Below are 18,661 nucleotides of genomic sequence, written 5' to 3'. Positions count from 1 at the left end.
TGTCCTCGAGCCTCTGCTGGGAAGCAGCCCCCGGGTCCCCGCAGGGGGATTGGGGTCAGCGGTGCCGGACGGACACCCCCACGGACACCGCTCCCTGCCGCCGTCCCTGGGGCATCCTCCGGCACGAGGACAGGATGATTCCCGGAAAGCAAAGCCTGGGGGTTGCAGCCCTCCTTCCCCCCCGTGCTCCGGCCGTGGGCTCCTTGCCACGGCCGTGGTTTAGCCCCGCGTCCTCCCGCACGCCCCGCGTCCTCCCGGAGCCAGCCTGGCAGGTACCGCTCGCTGTGGGCAGCGCTGAGCTGTCGGAGGCTTTGCTATGATCCATCATTAAACCCTATTTCCACTCCCCAGGCTGCTGTTAAGACAGATCCCCGGTCATTCTCTCTGCTCCTTTGCCAGTGCAAACCACAGGAAAGGCAGACTGCTTGTTCCAAAGATGTTTTTAATGCCCTGTGGCTTAGCAGAGGCTCTAGCATTACAATTCATTCTGGCTCCTCTGTGTTCCTCAGAGGGCATCGGCTCCTTCTCTCGATACTTCCTCGCTCTTTATAGACGTTACCCTAGTTTTAATTTCCAGGGCTTCCAGACTGTTTTTAACAGCGCTGAGCTTTCAAGCTGCTTCCTCCAAACTTTCTCCAGCCATGCTTTCCCAGAGCCTAAATAGCTTCGATTATTCCCAGATGTTTCTCGTTCGCTAACCCTGGAGCAGTATTGTGCAACCGCCTGGAAAGACAACTGGTAGCAAGCAACCTGGGCTCTCTGTCCTGCTTCACCCATTTCTTCCCAAGCAGAGCAGCGATGGGATTTGTCACGGGGATGCAACGCCTTTGGCACCAGGTTATCGTGCTAGAGAGAACTGGAGGTGGCTCACATCCTAAGGAAACCCTCCAGAAGCGCAGGTCGTCCTCTCCCCCCCTGGTTTCTCCTGTGCTGAGATCTCGAAGCAGGATGGTGCTGTGGGGCGACAAGCCCAGAGGGAAGCCCACGAGCAGGCACCACCAGGCTGCCCAGCAGCACGAGCCCAAAGGACCTCGTTCCACCCAGGCTGGACTCGAGCCGCGACCACGCCACGCAGCCAAAGGCCAACGGCACGACTGCAGCCCTGCTCTGCCTGGCCAAGTTTTCCTTGGCCCGGGAGGACGCAGGCAGGAGTGAGTGCGGGGAGTAAGGAGCTTCACCCGGCTGGCAGGGCTCCCAACAAACCCCTGCGGCCCTCCCGACCCCGGCAGTCCTGCTGCTCTCATGCTTCACGCTCTGCTAGCCGCCCACAAAACATCCCCATTCCCACCAGCAGAGAGCCAGGGCGTAGCCAAGCTGGCGGGGGATGATGTTCTTCTTATCCACCATAAATCTTCCCACGATCACCCCCAGTACCCCGTATTTTTCAGCCCCTCCACCCATCCTGGATCCTTCCCCTGCTCAGCTCTGTGGACCCCAGGGTCACCGGGACGGGTGTGAGCGCACCACGCAGCATCCCCCTCCTGCACGTGGAGGATCAGGACACGGAGCAACCAGGAGGAGGAAAACAAGAAGGGAAAAGGTCCTCCCGCAGCTAAGCCCACGTCCAGCCAGACTGACCCCCCTAGGGAGACCCTGCCCCAAGGCAGAGGGGCTGGCACCCCGCAGCACCCACCCCGTCGCCGCGGTGCGGAGCCCTGGGGGCCGTGCCTCGGAGGGGGAGCAGAGCGCCGAGCTGTGAGTGAGGAGCGTCGGTGCTTGGAAAGCGCAACCAATTTGCTGTTGGTACAGTCCATGCCTCTCCGCCAGTGCCCAGAATAACAAATCCCCCGCCACCGGCCGAGCCTGAATTGCTGGAGGAAGCTGCCGAGAAACTTAATTGATCGGCCGGGTGCGTGCGCAGAAACACATCGCCCAGCATCAAGGAAGTCACTGTGCTGACAGCTACTGCAGGCACTGGGGGAGATGAGAGAGAGACCAGCTGCAGGTTTTTCAATCACACAGCCCCTTCTTTTAGCCTGGGAACAAGGCGAGGCCTGTTTCCATGGGGGTCACCCCTTCTGCAGCGGCATCGAGGGGCTGGAGCATTGGGGCAGCGTGCTGGGGCTGGCTGGGCACGGTGTGCTCCTCAGCCGGGCAGGGATGAAGGCTTGGGGGTCCCCTGCATGTCTCACGGGTCCCTTGGGCATCAGCAGGAGGTACCCTGAGAGCATCCTCAGCATCCCGTGGTCCTGCAGCCATCTCCTCCCGTGGCCAGGCTGCCGGCTTCACGTCCCTCACCCTGCCCTGCCCCGCAGGAGCGCAGCCCGCGGCTGTCACTGCGCAGGATCACTTCCCCTGGCAGAAGCAAACAAGCAGCCAAAGGCCTGCCGGGACTGTGAACCTGCCTGTCACGTTCCCTGACAGCCCCAAAACCTTTGGCTGCCTGTGTTTTTCCCCAACTGTCACCACTTGTCACAGCCCGTGTTTGAGCCTCCCATCCGGAAAGCTTCCCCCAGCCCTCCGCAAAACAAATGGAGCGGGCATGGAGCGTGCCCCAAGAGGTCGGGCACCGTCACGGGCATGAGAACCGACGCTGCCGGGGCTCTGCAGCTCCCTCGCCCCCCGCAGCAGGCACAGGCAGAGCCAAACATGAGCCAGCTCTAACCCCTGGCTCCCTCCGATCGCTCATCCCCGGCTTTTTGGCCAGGGGAAGCCGGAGGGAAGGGCAAGGGCTCAGCCCTCCTGTGCGCTCTCTGCTGCGCCGCGCTGCTCTCCTGCCCCCCTGCTTCCCCTGCTGCTGCTATCTGACCTGAGCAGCCCTGAGGAATTTTAGTCACGGCGCATTCCTAGCGCAGCATCTGTTTTCTAGAGCAAAACGGGAACAGCTGCCAAGAAACAAATCTTCCCCCGACGCCTGGCACTTCTCATGGGTGGAACGAAACTTCTTGAAACCCCGGGAGAAAAAACCGCCAGAGCTCAGCTGCAGCGAAAGCCATCCCCTGCAGGGAGGGGGCGCAGACAGAGAGTAATGAACTCCCTGACAGCAGCCATACGGCACCGCTCCGAAAGCCTCGAGTGAAAGAGGAGCTAAAGAAAGATCCCTTCCCTCGCTGAAGGCAGCGCTGCAGGGAACAGCGCACTTTGGCTGACCCCCCCCCCCCCCAGCCCCAGCACCCACATCCAGCGTCCTGCTACCTGCCCGGCCCTGCTGTGCCTGTTGTCACCAGGCGGGGAGATGGTGGCAATAGGGGACATGCCAAGCACACACACGGCTTGTTGTGAAAGGGCTTCTGAGGTTCGTCAAGGCTCGGTGAGGGTTGTCCCCCAGGGCTGTGAGAAAAGCTGGTCCTGTCGGGTCTGTCGAGGAGGGATGCACGCAGGGGTGGCAGGGGCTGAGCGAGGTCCTGGTGGAGCTGCCTGTGTCCCTGGGACAGCAGAGCTGACAGATGTACACATAGCCCCCTTCCCCAAGGGGTTAATATCCCCCCAGGTACGTGGGATGGAGCCTGCAACAGCCTTTGTCGTGCCCACGGGTCGCTTCCCGGATTGCTGTGGCTCAGCAGGCTCTCAGCCAGGGTAAAGGCTGGTGCAGACGGAGCCTCCGAGTGCCGAGGGAAGGAGCAGAGCAGCGCGGGGAGCTGATGCGTCAGGCAGAGCTCCGGCTCTGCTTCAGGGAACAGGGAGGGGGGCAGGCAGCCCTTCCTCCACCGAGGCTGCAGGAGGCAGCCTCCCGACAGCACCGAGGCAATGCTCTGCTTCACGTTCGCCTTGCTCAGGACCGAGGTCTGCATCGTGTGTGCACCCACCGCAGCGGTCTCAGCCCGGTCTGACGGCACCAGGGCTGACGGACGATCAGCTCCACCTTCCCCGTTGCAGCATCTTAGCACGATGTGGTCAAAACAGACCCGCTCAGGGAGCTGCCAGCCAGAATCTCACACCACCGCAGCGCTTCACCCGAGCAGGGGCATGGCACCTTTCCTCCTGCTGTGAGGCTTTTCAGGCATGAAGCGTGTAGGGTTCACCGCTAGGACAGCCCTAGCGCTGAGCCGGTAAGCCCGAGGCAGCGACACCAGGCCGACTGCAGTTTGAATGCACTCAGGTTTTCCCGTGAAGGTAACGTGGAGTTCACCCCGCATCGCAGCCTCGGCCTCCGGGTCCCAGGGGGCTGCCGCGAGTGCTGCAGCGGCTGGAGCTGCCGGCTGCAGGCACGTCGTGGCAGCTCTTCAGCAAGCGGAATATTGGAAACAAGATCAAAACAAAATAAAAATCCGATCCTTGACAAAGCAAGGGTTCATTTGTCATCCATCCAGGATCTGAGGTCAGGTCCGCAGAGCGAGCCGGCCTCGCAGGAGCAGACTGCAGCTTCTCCTTCCGCCTCTCGGCTGGGCCAGGCCGTTCTGTTAGAACGACGCGCGAGAAGTCCACCGTCGCAAACACCATCTGCCGACGAGGAGGAAGGTTTCACGCTGTGTCGGTCTCTTTTATCTCGGTGTAGGTTCTGCACAGAGCTGGATGGAGTTGGAAAGGCGAAGGAGACCCCAGCAATAGCTTTTGTCGGCGCTGGTGTGATGGGAGCAGGCTCTGGGGAGGCAGCAGAGCCCGCCAGCAGGGCTTGTTCTACGTTCCCCCACCCAACACGCAGCCTTTTCCCAGCCCCAAAACTCCCCCGTGCTGAGAAGCCCCTTTCCCTGGGATCCCTTGGGGGCGATGGCCCAAAGAGCGGGACTGATGCTCTGGGGCACGGGATCTGGAGCATCAGATCCACCCAGAGGCTGGAGGGCAGCCCCTGGTCCCCGGCAAGCCCTCGATACCCAGAGCTTCAGATCCCCAAGTGGCCCTCAGCCTGGAGCCAAGCCAGAATGCAGCTCTAGCCCCTCGGCAGCAAGGAGCTGAATTCAAACATTCACTGCCAGCCGTGTGTTTAGACAGCGATCACCTAGGGCTTCTGCTGTGCTACGGCACCAGGTGCCGGTGGTGCTGCTGATGCAGATGAGGAAGGAGAGGCAACGGGGTGGGAGCTGGGAGCCCCCCGTACCCATAGGTGCTTGAGGGGTTCCTGCTCCAGACGCCCCGCCAGGCTGCTGACCCTCAGCACCTCCACGGAGCCCCCCGGCTCCTGCTCAGGTCTGACCCCCGTGAATTTTAGGTCTGGGAAAGTTAAAACCTCGCAGGGAGCACGCAGCCCCTGACCCCAGGCGGAGATGCCCTGGCTGTGAACCGGGATCCTACAGCACGAGGCGCTGGCCGAGCCCCGGCATCAAAGGCAGCGGCAGTGCCAAACTGCAGCCTCTTGGAGGAAGAGGTTGGGGAAGCAATAATGAATTCGGAGCCTCCCAGAGCGTGTTGGCAGCTGGATCCTCTGGGCGAATAAAGCCCTGCCAAAAATTAAGGGTTGTTTCTGCAAAGCTCAAACAGCAAACTTGTTTGTCTTTCCTCCTTCCCCTCCCAGCCCTGATGTTGTTTTAAACATTTACAGAGAACTTTATACTGTTTAAACAACGATTTGGGAGCGGGGTATGCGTGTGTGCGTGCGTGTTGTTTTTGCTTTTTTGCCAGCTGCACTAAGCCAGCAGCACTGCACACACAGCTTCTGGTAAACCAGGTGCTGCGGTTTGAGAAGTCGGCCTTGCCTTGTTTGCCTCCCCCCCCCGTGAACCTGGGTCGTGTCCCACCAGGGGAAGGGGACACCCCGAGAGCAGCCAGCCTCAGCCACTCCTCCGCGCGTCCGTGCCGGAGTGCCAGCAAGTGCAGCCCCCCATTTTCTGCATAGCGGGGTGCACATCCAGCTCCCCCCACACACACACAGCCCCCAGGCAGCGCTCCCCACGGCACGGGGTACGCGCAGCGACGCCTTCTGCCCCTGAGGCGGCGGGGAGAAGGTGGAGGAGGATTTTGCGGTGCCTGAGCTCTGCCATCCCCGAGCACGGGAGCTAGGGAAGATCAGCCATCTCCCGCGGCGCGCGTTCGCCCGCCCACCGCCTTCGGCAGCGAGGCTGCTCGAGATGACAGCTGGGGGGAGAAAGGAGAGCGCGGGAGATGTGCAGGAGGAGAGACGGCCGAAGGCACCAACCTTTATGCAACAGCAAGGGCGCGAGGTCACCGGCGAAGCCGCGGCGCACGCGGTGGTAGTTACTGCGGGAAGAAAGGCGCCTGAATCTCTCCTTTGGGCAGGCCTCCAAGAATCTGGGGGCTGCGTTGGGCTGATGGAGTTTTACTCGCAACCTGGCGGGAGCTGGGGGGGGAAGGGAGCGAGGAAGGCTGTCGAGAAGAGCTAGAGGTTTCTGCAGGATGTTTGGACTGAGCAAGAGCACGGAGACACGAGTGAGAGACATGCCGGGGAAGCAGGATGTGGGATAGAGAAAATGTTTACACAGTCAGCCGTGGGCTAATCCATGGGAGGCTTTAAAGACCATAAAAGCCATCTGTAAGTGGATAGAGCACATTCTGTAGGAAAGCCGTGGTTTGAAACAATGCTACCCTCGTTCTTTGATCTGTCCTGAAGAGAGCAGGCTTGAGAGCCTGAAAAGGAGGGGAGGAGTCGTGGATCTGTAAGTTCTGCTGGCACAGGCGGGGGGGTAGGGAGGACTGCTCAGGTTCTCTTCTGTACAAGAACCTGGGGCCATTCAAACAAAAGGAACAAGAGCCAGGTAGGGGAGAAACAAAAGGAGGCTGGTTCATCCCGCAGCACGGGCAAGTCCTCCCCGCAGGAGGGAACAGACTTTACAGGTCCACAGGGGCACTGGATGTGTTCATGGAAAACAGTCATCGGAATCTCCATTCAAGAGAAAATCCAGTAGTGGGTGCACAGAAGTGACACCTGGAAACAGCACGCTGTGCTGGACGGCCCTTGGGCTGATCAGGGCTCACTCCAGGAGATGTGATCCGGGCACTGCCCTCAACAGATGCTCTTACAGCAGGAGGAGCGATCACAGCTCTTGAACCACCTGCCCTCTATTTTGGCGAGGCCTCAGTTTGCCACCTCGGACACGGTCAGCTTTAGGCATTCAGCCTGCTCCCCCTGCATAAGGGCAAGAAAAGTGACCTAGAAGGACCTGAAATAACGTGATCTTTCATCATCTAAGCACCTTCTTTCCCATTAAGCAATGAAACTAGCAGAGATGCTATTCCTAGCAGTACCTCGAAACAATTACCTCCTTCGTCTGGTGTGAACAACGGGTAGCAAGAGGCGAGCCTCCTGCTACAACATACGCAGCTCTTCATTTTCAGCCTCCATCGGGAAGAAGCGTTGGTGGCTCGTGGTGTTCTCCAACACCACCGCTCGACCTCGGTGCAGCTTATGCTAATGACGTGCAAGAACATGCCTGTTCGCCCCGTGCGTGCCTGGCATATTTCCTCTATCTAAGCATGATAGGTGAAATATTGCTTATGTGACAGCGCACTTTGCGTTGACCGAACCAACGGCTGCTCGGCTGAGTAATGCAGGCAAACAGACACTGCTTGCGATAAAAGAGGACCTGAGAATTTCCTCGTTAATACTGCCTAGATATTTTTACCCCAGTTCACTCCCGTTGTGCTTACCGCGCCTTTAATCTTTTAGGCTGACGCAGAAAATAGAGAGGATCCAGCTCTTTGCTCAAAGCAAGGTCAACTCCTGGCACCTGCTTATCTAGCTTGGCCTTAAAGATCCCCAGCGGTGGAAGCCTTGCTCCTGGTTTCACTTTTACAGAGGTGAAGATGTTCCTGCCAGCTTCGAGTGCCTTTGTGTAGCTGTACACAGCCAGGTATGCTCTGAGGAGATACGCTTTGAACACACACATTAATTGATGAAGGAGCTGGGTTCCTCCTGCTGCTGTTTCAACAAGACGTCTGGCCCCAGGATCGTCATCACAGTCAGAACGTGCTGCATGCTCTGTTCCGATCCCAGGAACAAAGCACAGCAGCTTTGACCAGCTGGACACCGTGTGGGACATCAGATCTGAGGGTAAACGGTCAGCGGTTCACCTCATCTCCATGCCCCGATACGATCTTAAGCTCCTTTCCCCATCGCAGGCACAGACAGCACATTGGGACCAAGTCTGCTGCAACGTGCCCAAAACTCAGCTGAGGAAAGGGGCAAGAAGTGGGAGGAACAGTGGAGGGAAGTGCACAAGCCCAGCATAAGCTGGGAAGGAAACCATGCCTGAGCTGAGGGGTGACATTGTCACTTCTTAGCCCATTCAGCACCATCCGGAGGGGAACGGGAAGCCTTTTCTGTTCCCCACCTGCAGGAATCCACGCTGCGGCCCTGCCTGCAGATACCCACGCTCCCAGAACGGCCGCCCCTTCCCTTGACAGATATTCCATAAAGATAAAACCCCGATTACTCAGCACAAAGCTCGGCCTTTCGAGAGGCCCCAGTTACAGCAGAGCATTTCTGAGGCTGCTAGAATTCTGTTTAAGCATACAGGACAGGCTGCAGAGGAATGGGTTTGAGCGTGCATTTAACATTAACTGGAGGCTTAAGGGCTTTGCTGCTGGGGGGAAGGATGTTTGGTTTGCAGCATGCCCTGTCCTGCGTGGGAAGGTGTTGCTCCTGTCTGCTGCCGAGGTTGTAAGAGCCTTTCTTGCATTGTTTGGGATTGATTTGAAGCAGCAGGCTTTGATTTGGGATCTCATGGAAGGCTCTTCTTAACACTCCAGATCCCCTTACAAGCCTGCCACCTGAAATACCAGCGAGCACCCTCCAGCCGAACCCCAGGGGACCGTTCTTCGTGCGCTGCTGTGCCCGCAGCAGAGACAAGCATCAATCCAAGCATCAATCCCCGCACCTCGGGGTGTCCTCGTGCTTCGCCGTTCCAGCCACACAGGGGGCCGGTGCCTGCCAGATGCGGTTAGCCGCGGGGGACTTGCTCCTTAATGCGCTCCGTCACCCCGCTCGCTTCCCCGGGCCATATGTTGAAGACGACAACCTCAGCAGGGTGGCTCTGAGCCCGACGTTTTGCTCCTCCAGGCTTTGTGGAACCCTGTCTGCAGGTTGGGACCGGGGCTGCTGCAAGGAGGGGGGGGAGAGAACTGAGCTGCTATCAATGAAGTGTGGAGAGCTGCTCCCCAGACAGCCTCACAGGCAGCCAAGAGGGGAAAGGGGTGGGAAACTGGAAGGAGGCCTCATCCTTCAATTAAAGCGTGGGATCAAAGCCCAGCTGAAGTTGGAGGGGTTCTGTCATTGATTTGTGTTTAGTTTTCTTTCTTCCCTTCCCGGTCACACATTCTGCCCATTTTCCTGTTCTCTGATCTGGGGATAACCAAATTCTCTACAGCAGCGCTCAAACTTTTTTTGCAGAGAGTAATGCTGTGGCATTGCAAGATAGTGAAAAATACTGAAAAACCTCCAGAAAGCAGAGGGATGAGGCCTTAATCTAGTGCAGGATTTACTGGAGGAAGTAATCCACTCCAGATGATCTGGTGGGAAGAAGCTGGGAGCAGCCCCCAAGCGATCACATGCAGAAGATCCCCATGCCCTTTTAATAGCTTTCTTAACTTGCTCAACAAAAATAGAAGCCCTTCCAAAGAGACTGGAGGAAGAAAACACCGTAACTAATGGAGATCAGCCACAGGAAATCCATCAAAATTATGTCCAAATTGCCTTTGGGAGAAGCTTGGCAACCGCCTGAGGAAGCAGAACATATTCAGCCAGAACAACGCAGAGCAGACTTCGCATCCCCAGGCAGGCTCAGAGCCCTCGGAGGAGCCACCACCACGTCCTGCTGACCCACGGAGGCTTCTCCTTGCACTGCAGCTCCTGGGCTAGGCTCGCACGGCGAGGATGTGTGTGGCAGGAACGCCCTCTAAAGGGAAGATCTGAGAAATCTTGATCTAGTCACACAGGCAAAGCTGGAGAGATGGAAGAGGAAGGGCATGGGTGAGGCAATGACCACCTCTGCTCATCCAGGGTCTTTGTTCTGCTTCTCAAACACGGCTGGAAAGATAATTCATGCACTACAGTCACGAATAAATCCAGCCAAACTCCTGCACGCTTAGCCATTCACCTGAGCTTTTAGATGTTCAGTTCGTTACCTGACACCTGGCCGAGCTCATCCATTTACAAGGATAAGCAGCCAGTTACTCTGTGGCGTGAGCAGCTTCCACCCCAAAATTCAGGTGGGTTAAGATGGTTCTGTCCTTCCAGGATCCAAACACTGCACGAGGCAGGATTTTAGCCGTTTTATTTTAAACCTTGATGTCCCTCGGGGATTTAAAAGGCTAAATCTAGTTCGAGTTTTACGTATCTGCCTCTCTGGAAGGCTGAAGGCAGGCAGGCTGCCAGCCACATCTTCATAGACGGCAATGGCAAAGGCCGCTGCAACAAAGGCAGTGTTAATCACTTCCATTCTCTGTCATCGCCTGCCCTCTTGCTCTCCCTTCCCACCAGGTCAAGCACCCTGCAGCAGGCTCTTGCAGGACACAAGGGCCCTGAATCCAGCTCACACAAGGGCAGGGCACGGGACTTGCTGTGAGCTGCTTTCGTGGTCCTGTTCTCCCCACCAGGGCAGCCCAGGAGGATTTTCACAGCTAGCGGAGGGCACAGAGGGCTGGGGATGGTCTTACAGTCAGCTACCTACACTGAAAGCAGCTTATTTTAACAGCACCTTGGTCCCTCTTTGCAGACTTCTTGCCTCTCTGTACAGAAGCGCTTCTTACAGCCTATTGACTTCGTAAGAGAGACTTTCAGGAAGCAACGTGGGCTGTCCTGAAAAGCAAAGAACTTGTCAGGTTAAATCCACACTCTGGAAAAAAATCAGGTTCTAAAATAGGAACAAGGCCAGGAAGATCCAGGCACTAGAAATAAACACGACGCCGTGCTGCCTTTCCCTGGGAACTCGACCGCCTTGCCCGGAGAGGGGCCTCGTGGTGCAGGCAGCAGCTCGCAGCCGTCCCCGGCCATCGGAGGGGATCCAGGAGCAGAGGCTGAGCTCCCGGGCAACGCGGCTCCTCAGGACAACGCTGGGTGTTGTCTTCACAGACTCAGCAGCCCCGGCGGCCAGATCAGACAGATCAGTTAGTCACAACGCCAGCGTAGGCAGCTTACTCTGCCGCAGAGAACCAGGCACCTTTATGTTCAGAGAACATGTCTTTGATTCAAACACCCCCAGGAACCGAATCCCTCACTTCGGGATCAACACCTGGTATACATCAGGCTTTCATCCATACTCAGATTTTTCTGCTTTCAGACTCAGATTTGTCTGATTTCCATTTCCAATAACGGAGCTTTTCTCCACAAGGGTGCATAAAGCTTTGGGGCAAGAAAGTGGATGTTACTGATCCGCAGTTTCCCTCCCTTAGTTCTGCTTACAGTTCATTACCGCTCATGAGCTAACCAGGATCCTGCAGATTTCGCGGCAGCTTCTAACAGCAAAAGCTAATCATAGTATACACGGCAAGCACCACGTATTCAAAGCACAGCACACACATTTACTAACTAATCTCTGACTAATCCCCAGCCTCCAGCTAATTAGTCTTTTTGAAGTGTGCCCCTTCCTGCAGGAGCTAATGCTTGTTCAGCCTTTTGAAGCTTTTAGCGCGCTAACTACAATCACGTGCGCCTCCCTAGTAAGCAGGGCACACGAAGAACCAGGAAAAGCAATCAGCGAGAAGCATGGAAATGCAAGAACCTCCATGCAAGGAGCCTGGGGCCCAGCTCTGAGTGATTCGTGGAAGAACTCTGCAACTCAAAGCAAAGGAATTAAGAAGTAGGTATGTGGTTTATTTCAGCACCAGGCACATGCGGGATGGTAATTGCACTGACTGAGGGACAGTAATTAACATCTTTTCCCCATTCTCTTGGATAGTTTTCAGAATAACGGCCAGATCTTGGTGTTTGGTTAGTTGTCTCGCTAAGGTGAGATTCATCCCAACAGGTGTAGGTAATAACTGGTGATAATTGCGTTGTTAGACTTGATCAACTGGTGGGATGCCACTGGTGCCAAATATAAAAATCACACCCGACAGTTCTAACAGAGTTACAAATACAATAGTTAGAATGAGGGACTAGGGAGAGTTCTATTCTCCTTATCTACTTCTAGAGAAGCACAAGCAGTTCTTAAACACACACAGCCTTGACCAATATATAAGCACAGACTACTATTTGGATGACTTTCAAAGTGGCAAACACCTTGCTCAGCATCAAGACATACGTCCTGAGCGTCAATTGTGTTGCTTTCACAGATAAATCCTTGTTGTTCCCGGGTAACACACGATTCCAGATTTACAGTCTGCCATTCCCCACTCCCCATCCGTGCCCGTGTTCTGTGCTCCGAAGGATAGAGCACCGTCTCCTCATGGCTTAATCCTAGTGCAGTGATGGGGTGGATAACAAACTGTGGCGTTACGTCTAGGAAGCACAAAGGCAGTAGCCATGTTAGCAGTGGGATCATAGGTAAAATTCAACAGAGTCCACTAAGACTGGAACTTCCTCTCGAAATCATTGGCATTGTCCCAAGCAGCCTTTCGGACTTCAACCAGGAAAACGCCTTCACTTCCTTCCCTAATGATCCTAATTGTGGTGGAGGTAGTAAGGAGCACCTGGTGTGGAGTACCTTCCCCCTGTGGTTTCAAAGTTCTCTGCAAGAGACTTGACATACACATAACCTCCAGGCTGTACATCATGCACCGGTGCATCCAGCTCTCTACTCTGAGTTCCAGCCATGTTTTTTTCCCTATTCCCTTTTATTTATTTATTACTATTTCTTATTAGTTGCTGTCCCTTGTTTCACTTTCCATGCAAACTTTTTTATTGCAGGTTTTTACTATCTTTTCCTAATCTTCTCCCCAAACGTCCCATTTCTCTGGGATTAAACTCCTCCTTCCACATACAAACTTTACCATTTCAGATTCTTAATGAGCCCTGTTCCTATCATAAATACACAGAGCTTCAGGAAAACACCTGAAGCACTCAGCCCTCCATCTTCTAGACAAACAATACCACCTTTTCCACAAAATTTACATTTCAACAGAACCGAATTTCAAGCCGAATGCCAATTTTTCTCATGCACTTCATTAGTAAGCCCACACAAAACAAGGAATAACTCCTACGTATCCATCAATATGGGGGTTAAAAAAAGGTATTGAGGCAAATAAATTAGATCTCTCCCTTCTTACCAAATTCCCAGGAGTCAAGCCCGAACCACCAACGAAGTGACTCTTCGTTCTACCACTTTGATAATCAGATCGGTCACCCCCCCTACTTTGTCTCAAACACATACACAAATGCTTTCAACATGAAATACCCAGATGTCTACAAATAAGACATACACTTATTAACACTCCAATTAATATCCCTCCAGCAGCTGCAAATATTACCCAGGTAACCTTGTCACAACTGTGAGAAGCCCGCTTATCCTTCTCCTGCTTCTTATACCGTCATTAGCGGGTCTGTCCTGGCTCCCAATACTGGGATGCGACAGTAACCTCGGGTTTGCTCGGTCTGCTTTCAAGATTGCTAGCGGATGCTTCATGGGCCAGGAAATCCCCCTTGACCGCTCCATGGGCCAGCCTGTAGGGTACCCTCCTCCCTTACGGGGACTATGCTGCACGCCAGATGTCTGCACGATTTACCAGCTGCCCCAGCCACGTGTACGACTGTACTGTTACATGGTTTGTCCGCAGTCCAGCAGGTCATTGTCTGCCCCCACAGCGGGCGGCTGAGGAGCGGAGTTCCTCCAGGGACCCGTGCCCATTGCGCGCTAGGACACCCATGGCGCAGCCACTCCTGGGGGCAGGCAGAGAGCCTCCTGCCTGGCTCGCCAAAATGATTTGAGGAAGAACTCTACAACTCAAAGCAAACGAGTTATAAAGTAGGTATGTGGTTCATTTCGGTGCTGGGCGCACGTGGGATAGCTCCCAAAGGCATGCGCACCCCAATGCAGCAACTTGCCTTGGTTATATGCAGTAAGAAGTTACACGTGCATGAAATTTCCCAAGACACCTATACGTATGCATAACCTATACCCATTTTGTATTAAAATTCGTTCCAAGAAGTCATCTCTATAAACTCCTCCTGTCTGCGCCTGCGCGGTGCCTTCTGGTGGTGGTGGCCGGGGCTCGTGGGGATGAAGGCTGTTAACTCCTCTTCATCACCACTAGCTGACGCCCTGCCTTTGTACAGGCTCGGTTGCTCCTTGGCTCACATCCAAACCACAGGGGCGGTCTCAGCTGGTTTTTGAGACAGGTTCCCCATTTTTGTCAGGGGACATCCTCTGTGAGGGCCCCCAAGGCTCCTTGTTTCGGTTAATTTGCACAGCAGGAAGCAAAGACACTCAGCAACATCTACGTTTAATGCGATTAAGCAAGCCCTCATTCTTCCATTCCTGGCTTTAATAATAACAGTTGTTTTATTTAGGAATCACTAATGCGATTAAGCAAGCCCCCATCCTTCTATCCCTGGCTTCGTGAGTGTTTCTGCGGTGCCGCCTCAGCCACCTCCTGCAAAAGCAGCCTCTGGCGGAGCCAGGCCTCGCCCCAGTGCTACTTTATGCTCGTTTATGTCTTTATTTCTTTAAATTTCTCTTATTAGACACCGCCTGGGGCAAGCCAGCCCTGAGGGGACTTCGTCTCATGCCCACTCCGGCCACAGAGTGGGGCAGGGCCCGCCATGACCCCTGGGGCCCACCGCAGCCCCGGCCTCGCCCTGAGGGCCGGGACTACACTTCCCAGGAACCCCCGCGCCTCTCCCCCTCCCACTCTCGCGAGACTTGGCAGGCGCGCGGAGGCCACTCTCCCTTTTCCCGCGACGACATGGCGGCCGCGCAGGGCTCGGTAAGTCGGGCGCGCCGCCATCGCCGGCCATCCGCGGTTATGGCGGCTCCGAGGGGCTCGGGGACACCAAGGGCAGAACCGGGAGGCTCTTGCGCGCCGTCAGGGCTGCCCACGGCCGTGCGGCGAGGCCTCCGCGTCTTGTGGGGGCGTCGGATCGCCCCCCCCCCCCCCCCCAACACCACCCATGGTGGGTCCGGCGTGCATGGCGGCCGGCTGGAGGGGAGGCAAGGCCGGGCCCCGTCCGGCCCTGTGCCCTTCGCAGGGACCAGGCTGGCCCCGAGATGCCGGGTTTCACCGTGTCTGGCTGCCCTCCGGCCCTCCCCAAGCCGGGACTGCTCCCCAAGAATTTAATACGGGTATTTAATACAGCAGCGGGTATGGCTCGGCATCGCTGTCAATACAGGCTTCGAACAGCAAAGCTCGGCGGTCCGAGGCAGCATTCCCCATCGCTGAACCACCCAGCGATGCAAAGTGAAGCACGTCGTGCCCGCCAGGTGTCGTTGGCACCCGGGTAAGGAGCACACCGAGCTGGGAGCAGGCTGAGCTAACAGAGTGGCTCCGGGTGGTCTGGGCTGCGGCTGAGCTAGTGATGAGATGGTTATCCCTGTCTGAAACTACGTTTTCCCCTGTGGAATCATAATTCTGAGGCTCAGCGTTAAAGACAAAAAGGTATAAGAAGGGCCTGGTACGTGGATTAACGCTCTATATCCCTTCACTCTTTCAGGTGGCAGCACGTTGTCGAGTAAGCATAAAAATGCACCTTGCACTCACCTTTCGGGGAGGCTGATTCCTTCCCTCGGCAGCAGACCTGCACCATCAGCACATCGGTGAGAAACAACAGCATTTAGCTCATCCTGCTTGAGCTTTCTTCTGTTGTTGGGCTGCGGACGTAAGACTTGTTCTGCTGTGTCAGATGATAGCCTTTTCAGGCTGCTGGGAGGAGGTATAAAAGCCTAATGGCTTGATTAGTGTAATTAAGCCAATCAAGGCTGTGGCTTTGTTGCAGCTGCCACCTGAGCGTGCAGCTCTTTGCTGCCATGGAGCTCAGGCTGAAAGGCAGCACACAATGAATGGGGATTTTAATGTTGTTGGTGCCCCGTGGAGCACCTGGTTGTCAACGTTGTCAAAGATGAGCCAGAGTAGAAGGGATTAGAAATAAGAGGGATTGAATGGCAGCCCATTATGGAGACACTTGACACAGCTCATCTCCTAAGTGTGTTTGTCAAAGGAGTAGACCTAGTGAAAGGATAATTGGTCTCTGTGCTTACCTGGAGGTCTACTGGGATAGCTCTGCGCTTGCCTTGGGTGGCTGGGAGTAGGGAGGCGCAGCTCACATACCCCAAAGGGTCAGCCTAGAAGGGGGACACACTGAAGAACCCTTCCTAGAAGGGATGTGTCTGATGGACATCTGCTTGAGTGCATTTCTCAAGTCCATAGGTAATTGGCATCCCACATGAGTGCAGTGTTCCTCTCGCAAGGAGAGTTGCATTAAGATGTTCTGTAGGGTGAGGAGAAGTAGCACTGTCTGCTTGAAACAGCTTAAAAGGGTCTAAAGCACCAAAGTCTCAAAGCCAGTGTTTTTGTCTAAGTGAGGATTTAAAGAGCTTATTTATTGACCTTATCTCCGGGTTTCTTGTCTCTCGAGTGAAAACTCATTGGCAAATGTGCTCCTTGGGCTGTGAGGGACACATTTCTGCTGTGCTAAGTTTGAGACAAAAATACTCTCAGAAAGGAAAGCTTCCTCTCCGATTCCTGCTTTGTGGCTTGGTGCTGGTTTTTGTAAGGGATGGAGAAGAAACGAGGAGGAAAAACTTCACTTGAATTGTTGCTAAATGTTTAATGCAACTTATATTTAGGAGGAAAACATCCTGTAGAATCCTGGGTTGTATCTTCCCCCAAGGACGGCTTTGGCAAGAAGGCAGCTCTGAAGTCAGACGTCAAACTGGTAAGAGAATCCTTGAGTATTGCATACTGCTCGTCTTACACTTCACATGCCAAATCCGTAGGCAGCATGACTCATCTGCTGACCGGAACACATAATTTTTGAGTGCTTCCCAGGAAGAACACAGGTCATAGACGTGCCTGCATCTGGGCGTCTCCGCTCTTTCATTCTGTAGAAGTTGAGTTTATGTAGCCAAGGACGGGGGAGAAACTGAGCCGGTGATGTGCTGTTATCCCTGTCTGACAACTCCTCTGAGGGAAAAACTGTCCACTGAGGCTTACGTATTTCCCCTCAGCAGCTCTCCTACACCTTGCAAGGGCTAAAGTGACACGGATGACCCCAGGAAGGCAAAATCAGCGTCTGTCTGCTTTCCTCCAGCCCTTGTGATGCACAAGTACAGCACAAAAACTTTCCCATGTGCCCGTCTGTCCTTTCAGCTGCCTGCCCTTAGGAGCCCAGATGTGGCAAGGCTGTGCGGGGAGCAGAATAAACACCGGCTGCTCTTGTCAGTGCACAGTTTAATTCTAGATCTGTGAATAGCTTTTAAGTCGCTCGTGCAAACACTAAGGCACATTTGGAGGGCAGATAAGAAACACGTTTTTATCTGACGCGATGTACAGTCACTGAACACATACTGCAACAGTACTTTATCTCCAGGTGGCTGACAGCTGCGTTCTGCTGAACATGGCCATGCTTTACTTAACAGAACTCGCATTTGTTTGCAGATGAATAATGTTCGGTGACGGGCTGAACCGGCAGACTTGACAACAGCGGACTGCCTCAGGCCTTAGGTAAAGGTTAGTATACAAAGGGGGAGGGAACGTTACGGCAACCCGGCGGAGTGGTTGCTTTGCAAGTAGGGTTACCTTCCAACTAGAAGTCACTGGGAAGAGCCTGTGGGGCTTCAGGCTTCCACAGAGCAAGGGGAAAAAAGGTGAAGGGACGGCGTGGTGGTAAATGGGAAAAGGAAAAGCTGTCCAGTGTTTGGGGAATGGAGAGGGGCAGGAGTTAGTTTAAAGCAGACGTGCTTAAGGCAGTGACAGCATTGTTTTGTGGTGTCTCCCAGCAGCAGGAGGAGGATTTTCCTGGAACAGGTCTCACAAATAATAGCACTTCACTTGAAGTGATACAAAACGGGCACCTGGGCATAACCACAGGCTCCTGGCTGTGCTCAGTGGCTATTCTAACTGCATCACTGGGAAGTTCCCAGTAAGACCAGAGAGGATTCAGGTGCTAGTGCTGGTGGCTTTGGGGGAGAGGCACATTTTTAGAACCCTGAAGCCTTGGCTACGGGGAGGCTAGCTGTGTTACAAAGAGCAGGATCACATTCAGCATGCAGGCTTCTGCCAACTGGAGGCAGAATAAAGGCTGAGCTGTCACTCATAAGAGTACTTTCCGGTCTTCTGAGATGTAAACTCGTGATTAAATAATGCAAATCAGTGGAATTTTTTTAATCTGACAGTTGCTTCTGCTCTGACACTTGTCTTTTCTGCTAGGACGTGCTCTACAGCTGGCTGGAGGAAGGAGGGGTTCCCTGCAGTCTTCTGTTCCAGAATAAAACAAAATCTTGAAACTGTCTTGCGAGTTTTTCTTTCTTTCTTTTTTTTTTTTTTCTTTGTAATGAGTATCGACTTTGAGCAGGCAGAAAGGATTTCAGGGTGAAATGCTTTCTGAAATCCTAGAAGCTGTGAGCTTACCCCTCATGGCACTGCCTGCTTCTGCCCAATACCTGATACAGCCTTCCGACTTGAATGTCTTGTACAGGGAAATGCTGAAAGTTGAAGAAATTTGTGTAACTGTGACAAAACCGGATAAGCTAGCATTGGTGAAAGATAACGCTTCTTGTCTGCTTAGAAGCTCGAAGAGAAGTGAGAGGCAGTAGTACAACAATGAGGATGCTTGATAAGGTCATAAAATGAGGGAGGGATGTTTAACTGCAGGGCTAGCCTGCACCCGTGGACAGAAAAACTGCCCTTTCTGGAATAGGAAAGGTGTGCGAGTGCAGTAGCTCCTGGTTTGCACACACAG

The 18,661-nt window shown here is 54.4% G+C and overlaps 1 long non-coding RNA gene and 1 other non-coding gene across 3 annotated transcripts; both read left to right on the top strand.

Annotated features, from left to right (window-relative positions):
- The first annotated feature begins 14,605 nt into the window (after positions 1 to 14,605).
- On the top strand, positions 14,606 to 18,210 carry LOC118175714. Of its 2 annotated transcripts, none has more exons than XR_004755089.1 (5): positions 14,606 to 14,691; positions 15,416 to 15,518; positions 16,548 to 16,636; positions 17,291 to 17,430; positions 18,130 to 18,210. It is a non-coding gene; the product is annotated as an uncharacterized LOC118175714 (long non-coding RNA). The 2 variants fall into 2 exon arrangements; XR_004755088.1 differs by having other exon boundaries at positions 14,607 to 14,691; positions 17,359 to 17,430.
- Positions 15,270 to 15,344, top strand: LOC118176043. Its single transcript, XR_004755263.1, has one exon. It is a non-coding gene; the product is annotated as a small nucleolar RNA R38 (small nucleolar RNA).
- Positions 18,211 to 18,661: the final 451 nt, after the last annotated feature.

Source organism: Oxyura jamaicensis, chromosome 18 (assembly GCF_011077185.1).
Source record: "Oxyura jamaicensis isolate SHBP4307 breed ruddy duck chromosome 18, BPBGC_Ojam_1.0, whole genome shotgun sequence".
Taxonomy (NCBI): domain Eukaryota; kingdom Metazoa; phylum Chordata; class Aves; order Anseriformes; family Anatidae; genus Oxyura; species Oxyura jamaicensis.
Note: the sequence above shows the minus strand (reverse complement) of the source record. Positions and strands in the feature narration are given on the sequence as shown.